Below are 12,256 nucleotides of genomic sequence, written 5' to 3' on the forward strand. Positions count from 1 at the left end.
GAGAGAAGGACTGTGGTCACTGCACCCTCAATCAGGTGGTGATGTCCACCCTCGCTGTGGTTCTGAATGTGGCATCTTCACTGAAGCAAACCAGCATTGCCCCACCACCCAGCGTGTTGACCTGGCATGTAACTTCCCCATTTCTCCCAGTAAAAGTGATCAGAAACAAGGTGCCTCACATGGATGGAGCGTCAGCACATGGTTGCACTCCTACCTCACGGCTGAGCCAGCTCTCCTGCTTTCTCATAAGACAGACCAGAAGGAACCTGAATGTCTTCACATCTCAAGTATCACGTTACCTTGATGGCACTGTACTCACTGGATCTGACGAGAGGAAGAAGCAAGCCTGAGAGAGAGACCTCCCAAAAGCTTGAAGACCTACCACATTGACAATGTTTCTAGCCTCAGCAGCTGAGAATGTCAGAAGGGCCCCTAAAGTGGGAGAGACAGTGTTACACTTTGTAGCACCCATTTCAAAAACATAGACACAACTCTCCATGGGCTTTTTACATCTTGGAGGCTGCAAATAGGATATGTAGGCATGCTCCTAAATATAATTATTTTTTTAAGATTTTATATATTTATTTGAGAGAGAAAGCTGAAGTCAGGGGGGAGGCAGAGGGACAGGGAGAAGCAGACTCCCTCCCTGAGCAGGGAGCCCAATGCGGGACTCGATCCCTGGACCCTGGGATCCTAACCTGAGCCGAAGGCAGACACTTAACCAAGTGAGCCACCCAGGAGCCCCTAAATACAATTATTGAGTAACCTTGAAGATGGCTGGTTTCAGGGCAGAGAGTAAAGAGCAAGAAGGTCTACCTCCTAGACCTCTGTGTCAGGTCCAGGCAGTGGTTCTAGCCGTCTTGTCCCTTAGGGCTGTGTGTCAACATATGCAGTGGTATTTCCTGTGGGATAGACAAATGATGCATTTTATAGAGATTCTGATAAATCCCAGTGCAAGAATCACTGCATAGTCCCCTGTGCTTGGAATGAAGCCATGCCATCTTCTGCCAACAACTATCCTCAATTTGGTAAGCAGTTCCTGGCTTCCTATTGACCCTGGTAGAAACTTCATGTTTAACCATAAGGCACCAATTAATTGTGCAACCCGAACTGTCCATCATAACTGTGTTTTTTATGATCTACTAAATCATAAGATTGGATATTAATAGTAATATTCAATTATCCATGAAAATGGTATGTATCAGAACAGGTGCAAGCTAGTTGCATCGGTAACTAGATCATTCACTCACTCACCTGCTACCTGTGCCTATCGCTGTGTGTACTGCTTTGCCCTTAACAATCACCTGTGGCCTCATGGGGGTTCCCTATGAAAAGCTAACAAAAAGGGCAACCCTGGTTTACAGAGGGGTTTGCATAATATACACATAACCAGCCAAATGTACAACAGCCCCGAACAGGGATGGCTGTAAAATGCAACCATGAAGGGAAATCCTCCCAGTGGACAGAATCCAGGAAGTCAATTTGCTTTTTAAAAACATTTAAGAAGAAAGATCAAGAAGAAATAGAACAAAATTTTCTTACAAGGTACCAAGACATTATAAAACAGTAATAATTAAACACTACGATATCAATGCCAACATAGCTATTGAAGAGAACAAAGAGCATACAGAATTGCCTGCTAATATACAGAACATTGATGAATGGCATTACAAACCAAAGAAATACTAAGCTGTTCAATAAATAGTGCTGGGAAAATTGAGTATGCATATGTAAAAAGGCTAATATCCATGTTGCACCATCAATGAAAATAATGTATAATGAGTTAACTACCATATATAAACAGCAAACCCTGAAATCTTACCCCAAAATGGAAGACAATGCCTTGGGGTAACCAAGAAAGTACACGAAAATCACAACCAATACAGAGAAAGATGGATATATTTGCAGAACTGGGCGTGTATTATGTAGTTGTAGAAATGTATTTGTTCATTCAACAACTGAGCGACTCCTACAAAACGTTCATAACCCTTCCAGCTTTGGCAGGTGGCAGAGCAAACTACATCCCACAGCCTCCGCCCCATACAGTGTACTGGCCAATAAGCAAGCAAGCTGAACTATGCTGCACTTAAATAGCACAATAAAAATATTACTTTTAATATCATCAACTCCATCATAGGGGATCTTTACTTCCAGACAAATTATTAATCAATGTGTCAATGCAGTTGTGGTGACAGACGGCAGACCAGGAGGTGAGAGTTTCCCAGAAGGCATCTGCCCTACTTGCTTAGTCATTCAGGAAGTATGTCTTCAGTGCCAGACACTATAATAAGCCTGGGATACAAGATGAATAAGAAATCATTTCTCCTCTACCCATGAGCGGGAAAGCTCTGAGACCAATGATGGATGGAGGCAGAGGGAGAAAGAGAAAGCACAGTGCAGGGCAGCGGACATCACGATGGTGGGAAGCTTCTGTTGCCATGAGGGCATATCGAAGCATCTATTCCAGATCCCGCAGTGAAGGCAAAGAAAATATTTTAATTCAGATAATTGGGTGAATCTTAAGTAAGTCAGAATTCTAAGTCATGCATTGCTATAAAACTATAATCGTGTGCTAAGGCTGTTATTCCAATTACCAGCCAATGATGTTCAGAGGCTCAGAACAAAAACAAGGATTCCAGAGCACTCTACAGCAGCAGGTGCTATGGCAGGGTTTTCTCAGGTAAGGGTAGTGCACCAGCGAAGTATTCTTTTGGGGAAAAGCAAAAACCAAGAGGCAAAGACCTTGAGTTTCAGTCCTGATTTGCCACACGCTGTCTAAAGACTGGAGTAAGCCATTCATCCTCTCGGAGTTTGCGAATCACTACCACAAATGGGATGCACTTATTGTGACCACTAATGTGACGGTGGTTAATAAAGCAGCACACACACAGGATTACCAAGTGACGTGTGCTCATGGAGCATTTCTCACTGTTGAAAAGTGCGTCCTTTCCATAAAACTGCTTCACTTTGTTTTTATTGAAGTGTAATTTTCATATAATAAGATGCACACATTGTAAGTGTATCGTTCACTAAGTCTGGCAATTGTGTACGTCCATTTAACTACCAAGAACATCAAAATGTAGAACCTTACCATATCCAGAAAAGATCCTCTTTTCAGAAATGAATCTCACCAAAAAATGCACACACACACACACACAAAAAAAAAAAAAAAACCCAAAACCAACCACTGTCCTTGCTTATATCAGTCTGTCTGTAGAGCAGTCGACTGTAGTCTGATTTTCTTTTCTGGAAATACCCCGGTGAGATTTCTGGCCTCATACTTGTGCTGGCTTCATAAAAACAGTGGGAATCACTTCTTCCTCCTGCCTCTTCTGGAAGAAAATGTACAACAAGGGTAATACTTCCCTTTAAGTCTTTGATAGAATCACTAGTTAAATCAACTGAGCCTCAATGGTCTTTGTCGAAAGGTCTTCGTGTGTGTGTGTGTGTGTGTGTGTGTATTTCAGATTTTCTCTTTCTGCTGGTGTTCATCTTTGTCAAAGAAACTTGACCGTTCCACTTCTACTGTTGACTCCTTTGGCATGTGGTGCTCCTATATTTCATTTCATCTCTAGATTGTCTGTAATAGATTTATTGATAGTCCTTCAACATTTTCTCATACTGATTACTTGTGCCTTATTTCTTTTTCTACTTTTTATTGATTAATCTAGCTTGGGGTTCATCAATTTTGTAAATCTTTCCTGCATGTCCACTTTTGATCCTGTTGATTCTATTATCTGTCTTTATTTCACTGATTTCTGCTCTTACCTTAATTACTTTCCTTCTTCTATATATTTCAGGTTCCCGACGCTCTTCTTTCCTAGTTTCCAGACACAGAAGTTTGTACAAAAAGGGGAAAAGGAAGAGATCAATGCTCTGGATGTAGAGAACTATATATTTCCTTTCTAGCACTGCTTTGGCTGTATTGGCACTTGGATATGTTTGAGTTTTTGTTGTCATTCAGGCTCTAAATATTCTGATTTCCTTTGTAATACCCCTTTGACTCACAGATTTTTTTTTGTTGCATAATTTCCCATTTGAGATTTTCCAGATATCATATTATCAATGATTTTTTAACATTTGTGATCAGAGTGTTGCAAGACCCCCAAATCAAAGGCACAGGCAAGGCTTTACTGGGGCTACAGGTGAGCTGAAGAAGACAGGGCACCGGCAAAGAGCAGTCAGCCTGGCCTCCTGGGACAGAGGGGAGACTCTGCTTATACAGAGACAGTGCCCAGCAGGTTCCCACTCTGGTCCAATATGCTAATGAGGGAAGAGGAAATGAGTGCCTCATCCTTATTGGTTGGAAGGGCCTCATCCCTTTTTTAATTTTTTAATTTTTTAATTTAAATTCAATTTAGTTAACATATAGTGTATTTTTTTTTGTAAGTGTCCTCTATGTCCATATGTCTTGATACTTGCTTGTCCAATATGAGACAACAATAATGTTATTAGTCATAATTGCAGTTATTATATAAAATGTTGTACATTACAAAAGCTACCTAATTTCTTTTTTTTTATTCTTATGTTAATCCCCATACATTACATCATTAGTTTTAGATGTAGTGTTCCATGATTCATTGTTTGTGCATAACACCCAGTACTCCATGCAGAATGTGCCCTCCTCAATACCCATTACCAGGCTAACCCATCCTCCCACTCCCCTCCCCTCTAGAACCCTCAGTTTGTTTTTCAGAGTCCATCGTCTCTCATGGTTCGTCTACCCCTCCGATTTCCCCTGCTTCATTCTTCCCCTCCTGCTACCTTCTTCTTCTTTTTTTTTCTTAACATATATTGCATTATTTGTTTCAGAGGTACAGATCTGAGAGTCAACAGTCTTGCACAATTCACAGCGCTTACCAGAGCACATACCCTCCCCAGTGTCTATCACCCAGTCACCCCATCCCTCCCACCCCACCCCCCACTCCAGCAACCTTCAGTTTGTTTCCTGAGATTAAGAATTCCTCATATCAGTGAGGTCATATGATACATGTCTTTCTCTGTTTGACTTATTTTGCTCAACATAATACCCTCCAGTTCCATCCACGTCGTTGCAAATGGCAAGATCTCATTCCTTTTGATGGCTGCATAATATTCCATTGTGTATATATAACACCTCTTCTTTATCCATTCATCTGTCGATGGACACCTTGGCTCTTTCCACAGTTTGGCTATTGTGGACATTGCTGCTATAAACATCGGGGTGTACGTACCCTTTCGGATCCCTACTTTTGTATCTTTGGGGTAAATACCCAGTAGTGCAATTGCTGGATCGTATGGTAGCTCTATTTTCAACTTTTTGAGAAACCTCCATACTGTTTTCCAGAGTGGCTGCACTCTGGTGTAGGAGGGTTCCCCTTTCTCCGCATCCCCACCAACATCTGTCATTTCCTGACTTGTTAATTTTAGCCATTCTGACGGGTGTGAGGTGGTATCTCATTGAGGTTTTGATTTGGATTTCCCTGATGCCGAGCGATATTGAGCACTTTTTCATGTGTCTGTTGGCCATTTGGATGTCTTCTTTGGAAAAATGTCTGTTCATGTCTTCTGCCCATTTCTTGATTGGATTCTTTGTTCTTTGGGTGTTGAGTTTGATGAGTTCTTTATAGATTTTGGATACTAGCCCTTTATCGGATATGTCATTTGCAAATATCTTCTCCCATTCTGTCGGTTGTCTTTTGGTTTTGTTGACTGTTTCCTTTGCTTTGCAAAAGCTTTTTATCTTGATGATGTCCCAGTAGTTCATTTTTGCCCTTGCTTCCCTTGCCTTTGGCGATGTTTCTAGGAAGAAGTTGCTTCGGCTGAGGTCAAAGAGGTTGCTGCCTGTGTTCTCTTTTAGGATTTTGATGGACTCCTGTCTCACATTGAGGTCTTTCAACCATTTGGAGTCTATTTTTGTGTGTGGTGTAAGGAAATGGTCCAGTTTCATTCTTCTGCATGTGGCTATCCAATTTTCCCAACACCATTTGTTGAAGAGACTGTCTTTTTGCCATTGGGCATTCTTTCCTGCTTTGTCGAAGATTAGTTGACCATAGAGTTGAGGGTCCATTTCTGGGCTCTCTATTCTGTTCCATTGACCTATGTGTCTGTTTTTGTGCCAGTACCATACTGTCTTGATGATGACAGCTTTGTAATAGAGCTTTAAGTCCGGAATTGTGATGCCGCCAGCTTTGCTTTTCTTTTTCAACATTCCTCTGGCTATTCACGGTCTTTTCTGGTTCCATACAAATTTTAGGATTATTTGTTCCATTTCTTTGAAAAAAGTGGATGGTATTTTGATGGGGATTGCATTGAATGTGTAGATTGCTCTAGGTAGCATTGACATCTTCACAATATTTGTTCTTCCAATCCATGAGCATGGAACGTTTTTCCATTTCTTTGTGTCTTCCTCAATTTCTTTCATGAGTATTTTATAGTTTTCTGAGTACAGATCCTTTGTCTCTTTGGTTAGATTTATTCCTAGGTATCTTATGGTTTTGGGTGCAATTGTAAATGGGATCGACTCCTTAATTTCTCTTTCTTCTGTCTTGTTGTTGTTGTATAGGAATGCCACTCATTTCTGTGCACTGATTTTATATCCTGCCACTTTACTGAATTCCTGTATGAGTTCTAGCAGTTTTGGGGTGGAGTCTTTGGGGTTTTCCACATAAAGTATCATATCATCTGCAAAGAGTGAGAGTTTGACTTCTTCTTTGCTGATTTGGATGCCTTTTATTTCTTTTTGTTGTCTGATTGCTGTGGCTAGGACTTCCAATACTATGTTGAATAGCAGTGGTGATAGTGGACATCCCTGCCGTGTTCCTGACCTTAGGGGGAAAGCTCTCAGTTTTTCCCCATTGAGAATGATATTAGCTGTAGGTTTTTCATAGATGGCTTTTATGATATTGAGGTAGGTACCCTCTATGCCTATACTCTGAAGAGTTTTGATCAAGAAAGGATGCTGTACTTTGTCAAATGCTTTCTCTGCATCTATTGAGAGGATCATATGATTCTTGTTCTTTCTTTTGTTAATGTATTGTATCACGTTGATTGATTTGCGGATGTTGAACCAACCTTGCAGCCCAGGGATAAATCCCACTTGGTCGTGGTGAATAATCCTTTTAATGTACTGTTGGATCCTATTGGCTAGTATTTTGGTGAGAATTTTTGCATCCATGTTCATCAGGGATATTGGTCTGTAATTCTCCTTTTTGATGGGGTCTTTGTCTGGTTTTGGGATCAAGGTAATGCTGGCCTCATAAAACGAGTTTGGAAGTTTTCCTTCCATTTCTATTTTTTGGAACTGTTTCAGAAGAATAGGTATTATTCTTCTTTAAATGTTTGGTAGAATTCCCCGGGGAAACCATCTGGCCCTGGGCTTTTGTTTTTTGGGAGATTTTTGATGACTGCTTCAATTTCCTTAGTGGTTATAGGTCCGTTCAGGTTTTCTATTTCTTCCTGGTTCAGTTTTGGTAGTTGATACATCTCTAGGAATGCATCCATTTCTTCCAGGTTATCTAATTTGCTGGCATAGAGTTGCTCATAATATGTTCTTATAATTGTTTGTATTTCTTTGGTGTTGGTTGTGATCTCTCCTCTTTCATTCATGATTTTGTTGATTTGGGTCATTTCAACATATAGTGTATTTTTAGTTTCAGGGGTAGAGCTCAGTAATTCCTCAGTTGCATATAGCACCCAGTGCTCATCACATCACGTGCCCTCCTTAATGCCCATCCCCCAGTTACCCCACCCACCCACCCACCTGCCCTCCAGCAACCCTCAGTTTGTTTCCTAAAGTTGAGAGTCTCTTCTGGTCTGCCTCCCTCTCTGTTTTTATCTTATTTTATTTCTCCTTCCCTTCCCCTATGATCTTCTGTTTTCTTAAATTCCACATATGAGTGAAATCATACGGTATTTGTCTTTCTCTGACTTATTTCACTTGGCATAATACCCTCTAGTTCCAGCCAAAAGTTTAATCTTTTTGATGGCTGAGTAATATTCCATTTTATATATATACATATATATATATATATATATATATATACACACACACACATATATCACATCTTCTTTATCCATTCATCTGTTGATGGACATCTGGGCTCTTTCCATATTTGGGCTGCTGTGGACATTGCTGCTATAAACATCGGGGTGCATGTACCCCTTCGGATCCCTACATTTGTATTTTGGGGGTAAATACCTAGTGGTGCAATTGCTGGGTTGTAGGGTAGCTCTATTTTCAACTTTTTGAGAAACCTCCATACTGTTTTCCAGAGTGGCTGCACCAGCTTGCATTCCCACCAACAGTGTAGGAGGGTTCCCCTTTCTCCGCATCCCCGCCAACATCTGTCATTTCCTGACTTGTTCATTTTAGGCATCCTGACCGGTGTGAGGTGGTATCTCATTGAGGTTTTGATTTGTCTTCCCCTGATGGAAGGGCCTCATCCTGACTGGTCGATATTGGCAGGCGGCCCAGGCAGCTCACTGGTGCTTCCTGGAGCCAGGGTCCTCTGTTTTAAGGTGGGCGTATATACCGGGTCACATCCTGGACTCATCCCACGTCTGCTGTGTGAGAGAAGGAGTTTAGCAAGAACATCCAATGGGAAGCGCCCCACATGCAGTGTTTGGGGCTTGTTCCCCTCGTCCCTAACGGTCTCAAGAGAATACACTTTCTATGACGTCACTCTTTTAAAACTAACTGAGACTTCTCTGATGGCCCAGCATATGGCTGGTGTTGATAAATGTTTATGATTACATTTGTATTTTGTGTGCAGTGTTGGTGTTAGGTTAAGGTAGTTGACAGTTATGTTCAAATCCCCTTTGTCTTTATGACTTTGCCTAGTTGTTTTTTCAGTTACTGAGAATCTCCCGCTCTGATTTTGGCTTTCTATATTTCTCCATTCTCCAACAAAGACTGACTTCTGCCAGTGTTTGTTTCATATACTTCGGAGCTCCATTACTAAGTACATACAAATGAAAACTGCTACCAGTTCACTGTCAGAATTTCCATCATTTCTTTGGACGGCTTTCACTTCTCTGCTGAAATTCTCCATCTGCTTCTATGTATTGTTCATCTTTCCCTTTAAATCCTCTAATACATTTACTGGGGTTACTTTATAGCCCATGCCTGCTAATTCCATAATCTATGTCTTTGGGCCTGATTCTATGACCATTTTTTTTCTCCTGATAATGGATCACGTTTTCTTGCCTCTGTCTCTTTAGTTTTTAAAATCTCATTCTGTATTTTCCATGTAGAAGAATAACTGAAAAGTAAATAGATAGTATTTGCTCCTTGAAAAGGGTTAGAAGCTGAAGCAAACACATCTGTAATCGAGCTGAGCTCTGTTGCAGCTTTGATTGGATTCAGTTCACCACTGGCTTCAAACACTTTGAGGGCTGGGTCAAGACGTTCCCGTCAGCAAGGCTTAGGATCTGAGAACTGGTAAGATTCGGAGCGTCTCTCTAGGATCTGCAAGCCAGCAGCCAGATTCCTGAGCCCCAGGAGACTCAGCTCCATCCTGATACGATAGGCTTTGACTTGCTGCTTCCTGCATTTGGTACAGGCTCAGGCTGCCTTGGGAGAATGGCTCTCAGTTCTGCACTCCCCGAAGCCCTCTGTAGGGAGGGCCCTGCCGTGTGCTCAGGAAAGGTTCTGCGCACCCCGGAGACTCACTCTACTTCCTGTTCTCCCCTCAGCCCTTGGTGCTGCCACTGTGCTCTCAGTGAAGGGCTCGGGAGAAAGATCTGGGGAGTGGGTGTGGATTCACTCTGTGAGCAGGCATCCTCAGGTTCCTTAGAACCATCTTGTCAGCCCCACATGGCAGATGAAGGTTTAAAAGACGTTTGGGGGGCGCCTGGGTGGCTCAGTTGGTGAAGTGTCTGCCTTCAGCTCAGGTCATGATCCTGGACTCCCGGGATTGAGCCCCAGTCAGGCTCCCTGCTCAGCAGGGAGTGTGCTTCTCCCTCTCCCTCTGCCCCTCCCCCTGCTCATGCTCTCTCTCTCTGTCAAACAAACAAAATCTTAAAAAAAAAAAAAAAAAATAGGGACGTTTGGGTACAATATCCTACCATTTCTGAGGTAAAGAGAAATGTGCCAAGGATAAAAGCAGCCACCGCCTCCCTTTTTTCTAGGAAGGGCTTGTCTCTTACTGGAATTTAGTTCCGTTCTTACTGGGATCTAGTTCACTCAGGTTTTCTCTGTTCTCAGGTCTACAATGCTTTTAAAAATATCTATGATTATGGAAAAAAAAAAACAACCCTATGATTATGTAACTTACCTGAACTGTCCTCACTCTCAGGGCAGGCACAATGGTCTCCTGCAGCCTCCTACATCCGGACTGACGATGCTCGGCTTCATATCTGGACATGGATATGAATAAATCATCCCTGGAGTGGGTACTAAATGCAGATTTTAAATTGTTATTGTGGTAAATTTGAATTTCAATCAGTTTTACGCACCACTGAAAAGAAAATTCTTTGCTACCTACCATGCACCTATTTCTAAGGGCTTCCACATGAAGAGATGTAGATGGTGCGCTGCCCGAAGTTCCCAAGTTCAAGGGGACAAGCACAGGGAGGGACAAGCAGGCTCCGCACTGAGCAAGGAGTCCGATGCGGGGCTTGATCCCAGGACGCTGGGATCATGACCTGAGCCGAAGGCAGATGCTTAACCGACTGAGCCAATCAGGCGCCCAGGAGAATCTGTTCTTAATTCATACAAAGGCCCCACTTACAAAGGCTAGCCTTGGCCCCCGTATTACTATCCTCTGCGGCTGAACAAACTCCTGCTCCTAAATAATAAACATGCACCACACTTCTCTTGCCTGTTGTGTCTGTTTCCCAGTATAAAGAATATAAATTGCAGTGCACAAATTAATGACGGTGTCCTGCTCCTTTATCATGCCAGGTCCCGTGACTTCCAATGTACACGTCCATTCTCAAGTGACTGAAGTTCCCCCAAATCAAAAAAATGTGGGAAATTCCTGAAAAATCCTGGCATAATTTTTGAAAAAAAATGGAGACCTTTTTACTTCATGTTAATATTTATCTTTTTGTTGAGACAGAAATTCTCTGCTGATTTTCTTGATTATGATGTATCTCATATACTTCATTTGTTGAAAAGGGCTCAAAGCGGGCATCATTGCTATTTGCAAGAATGTTGCCTGAGTTATCTAGAATAACTGGTCGTATGCCAAGGCCAGATATTGAAAAGGAAACACTGGCTAAGGTAGAGAGAGGACCTCAGCTACTAATAGATAAGCCACCGCCTCTTTGGGAAGCTTCATGCAGTGTAGTAGAAGAAACCTTTTCAAATAAAGTTCTTTCTCAATAAACTTCCTGACAATTACTTTGCAATCTCATTCCTTTAAGTGAGGGTGAGTTTAACCCTACTTATATATTATTTGGAGTGTAAGTCTGAATACCTATGACATAAAACCTGAACCAAAATTTTCACTTAAGTCCATTTATCTGTCTGTGCACAGATTATATGAAAGTCTGTAATTCATTTATTTAATTGGTTCTATCAAAAAATATTCATGGAGAGGAGGGGAAAGATGGCGGAGGAGTAGGGGACCCTATTTCAACTGGTCCCCGGAATTGAGCTGGATATCTACCAGACCACTCTGAGCACCCAGGAAACCAGCCTGAGATGTAAGAAGATCTGGATCTCTACAAACAGAGTATCGCAGGCGGTTGGTTTTGAGGTACGAAGCGGGGAGCCGTGATCCTGCAGGCAGATATTGGAGGATAAACGGCAGCGGGAGGGCGCCTGGCCGTGGGGATCGTGCACCGCCGGTGAGCGACAGCCTCGCGCGCTGCGGACGGGCACAGACTCGCAGACCAGTAGCCTTGGGAAGGGACTTTAGGGCAGCCCCCGGGGTGGAAAACCAGACCGGCAGGGTGACGAGCACACGAACTGCAGCCTCCGAGACAGAAACCCGGTGCGCTGGGGTCGCGCCAGTGAACTGCAGCCCCCGGGGTGGAAACCCCAAGTGGCGGAGTTGCGCGCATGCAAACTGCAGTCCCCGGACAGGACCCCGAGCGGAGGAGTTGCGCACGCGAGCTGGGAGCGGCTGGCGGTTTTAGAAGCACAAAGGGCAGAGACGAGCCCCGACCTGGAGGCAGGACTGGGGGCGCGCGGAGGGGCGCACAACCCAGGCCGCTGCAGTTTATAGCAGCACGGACAGAAACGGAGACGGTGTGGCCTGGAGAGCTCACTGAAGAACAGACTGCGATCTCTCTGCTCTTAGGCAGAGGGTTGGAAATGGTCTCTTCT

The 12,256-nt window shown here is 43.0% G+C and overlaps 1 long non-coding RNA gene across 3 annotated transcripts in view; it reads right to left on the reverse strand.

Moving 5' to 3' along the window:
• Nucleotides 1–935: 935 nt before the first annotated feature.
• LOC135362215 (uncharacterized) overlaps nt 936–12,256 on the reverse strand; it is a 115,504-nt gene continuing 104,183 nt past the window's right edge. The window contains exons 3-5 of one of the 3 annotated variants that reach the window (XR_010406693.1): nt 10,257–10,377; nt 3,769–3,820; nt 936–3,332 (exon numbers count right to left, since the gene is read on the reverse strand). This is a non-coding gene — a long non-coding RNA (uncharacterized LOC135362215). The remainder of the gene's footprint in view (nt 3,333–3,768; nt 3,821–10,256; nt 10,378–12,256) is intronic. The other 2 variants (XR_010406692.1, XR_010406691.1) reach the window with 2 other exon arrangements.

Source organism: Mirounga angustirostris, unplaced genomic scaffold (genome assembly GCF_029215605.1).
Source record: "Mirounga angustirostris isolate CCGP_5_RB_7025 unplaced genomic scaffold, mMirAng1.0.hap1 SCAF_12, whole genome shotgun sequence".
In the NCBI taxonomy this organism is placed as follows: domain Eukaryota; kingdom Metazoa; phylum Chordata; class Mammalia; order Carnivora; family Phocidae; genus Mirounga; species Mirounga angustirostris.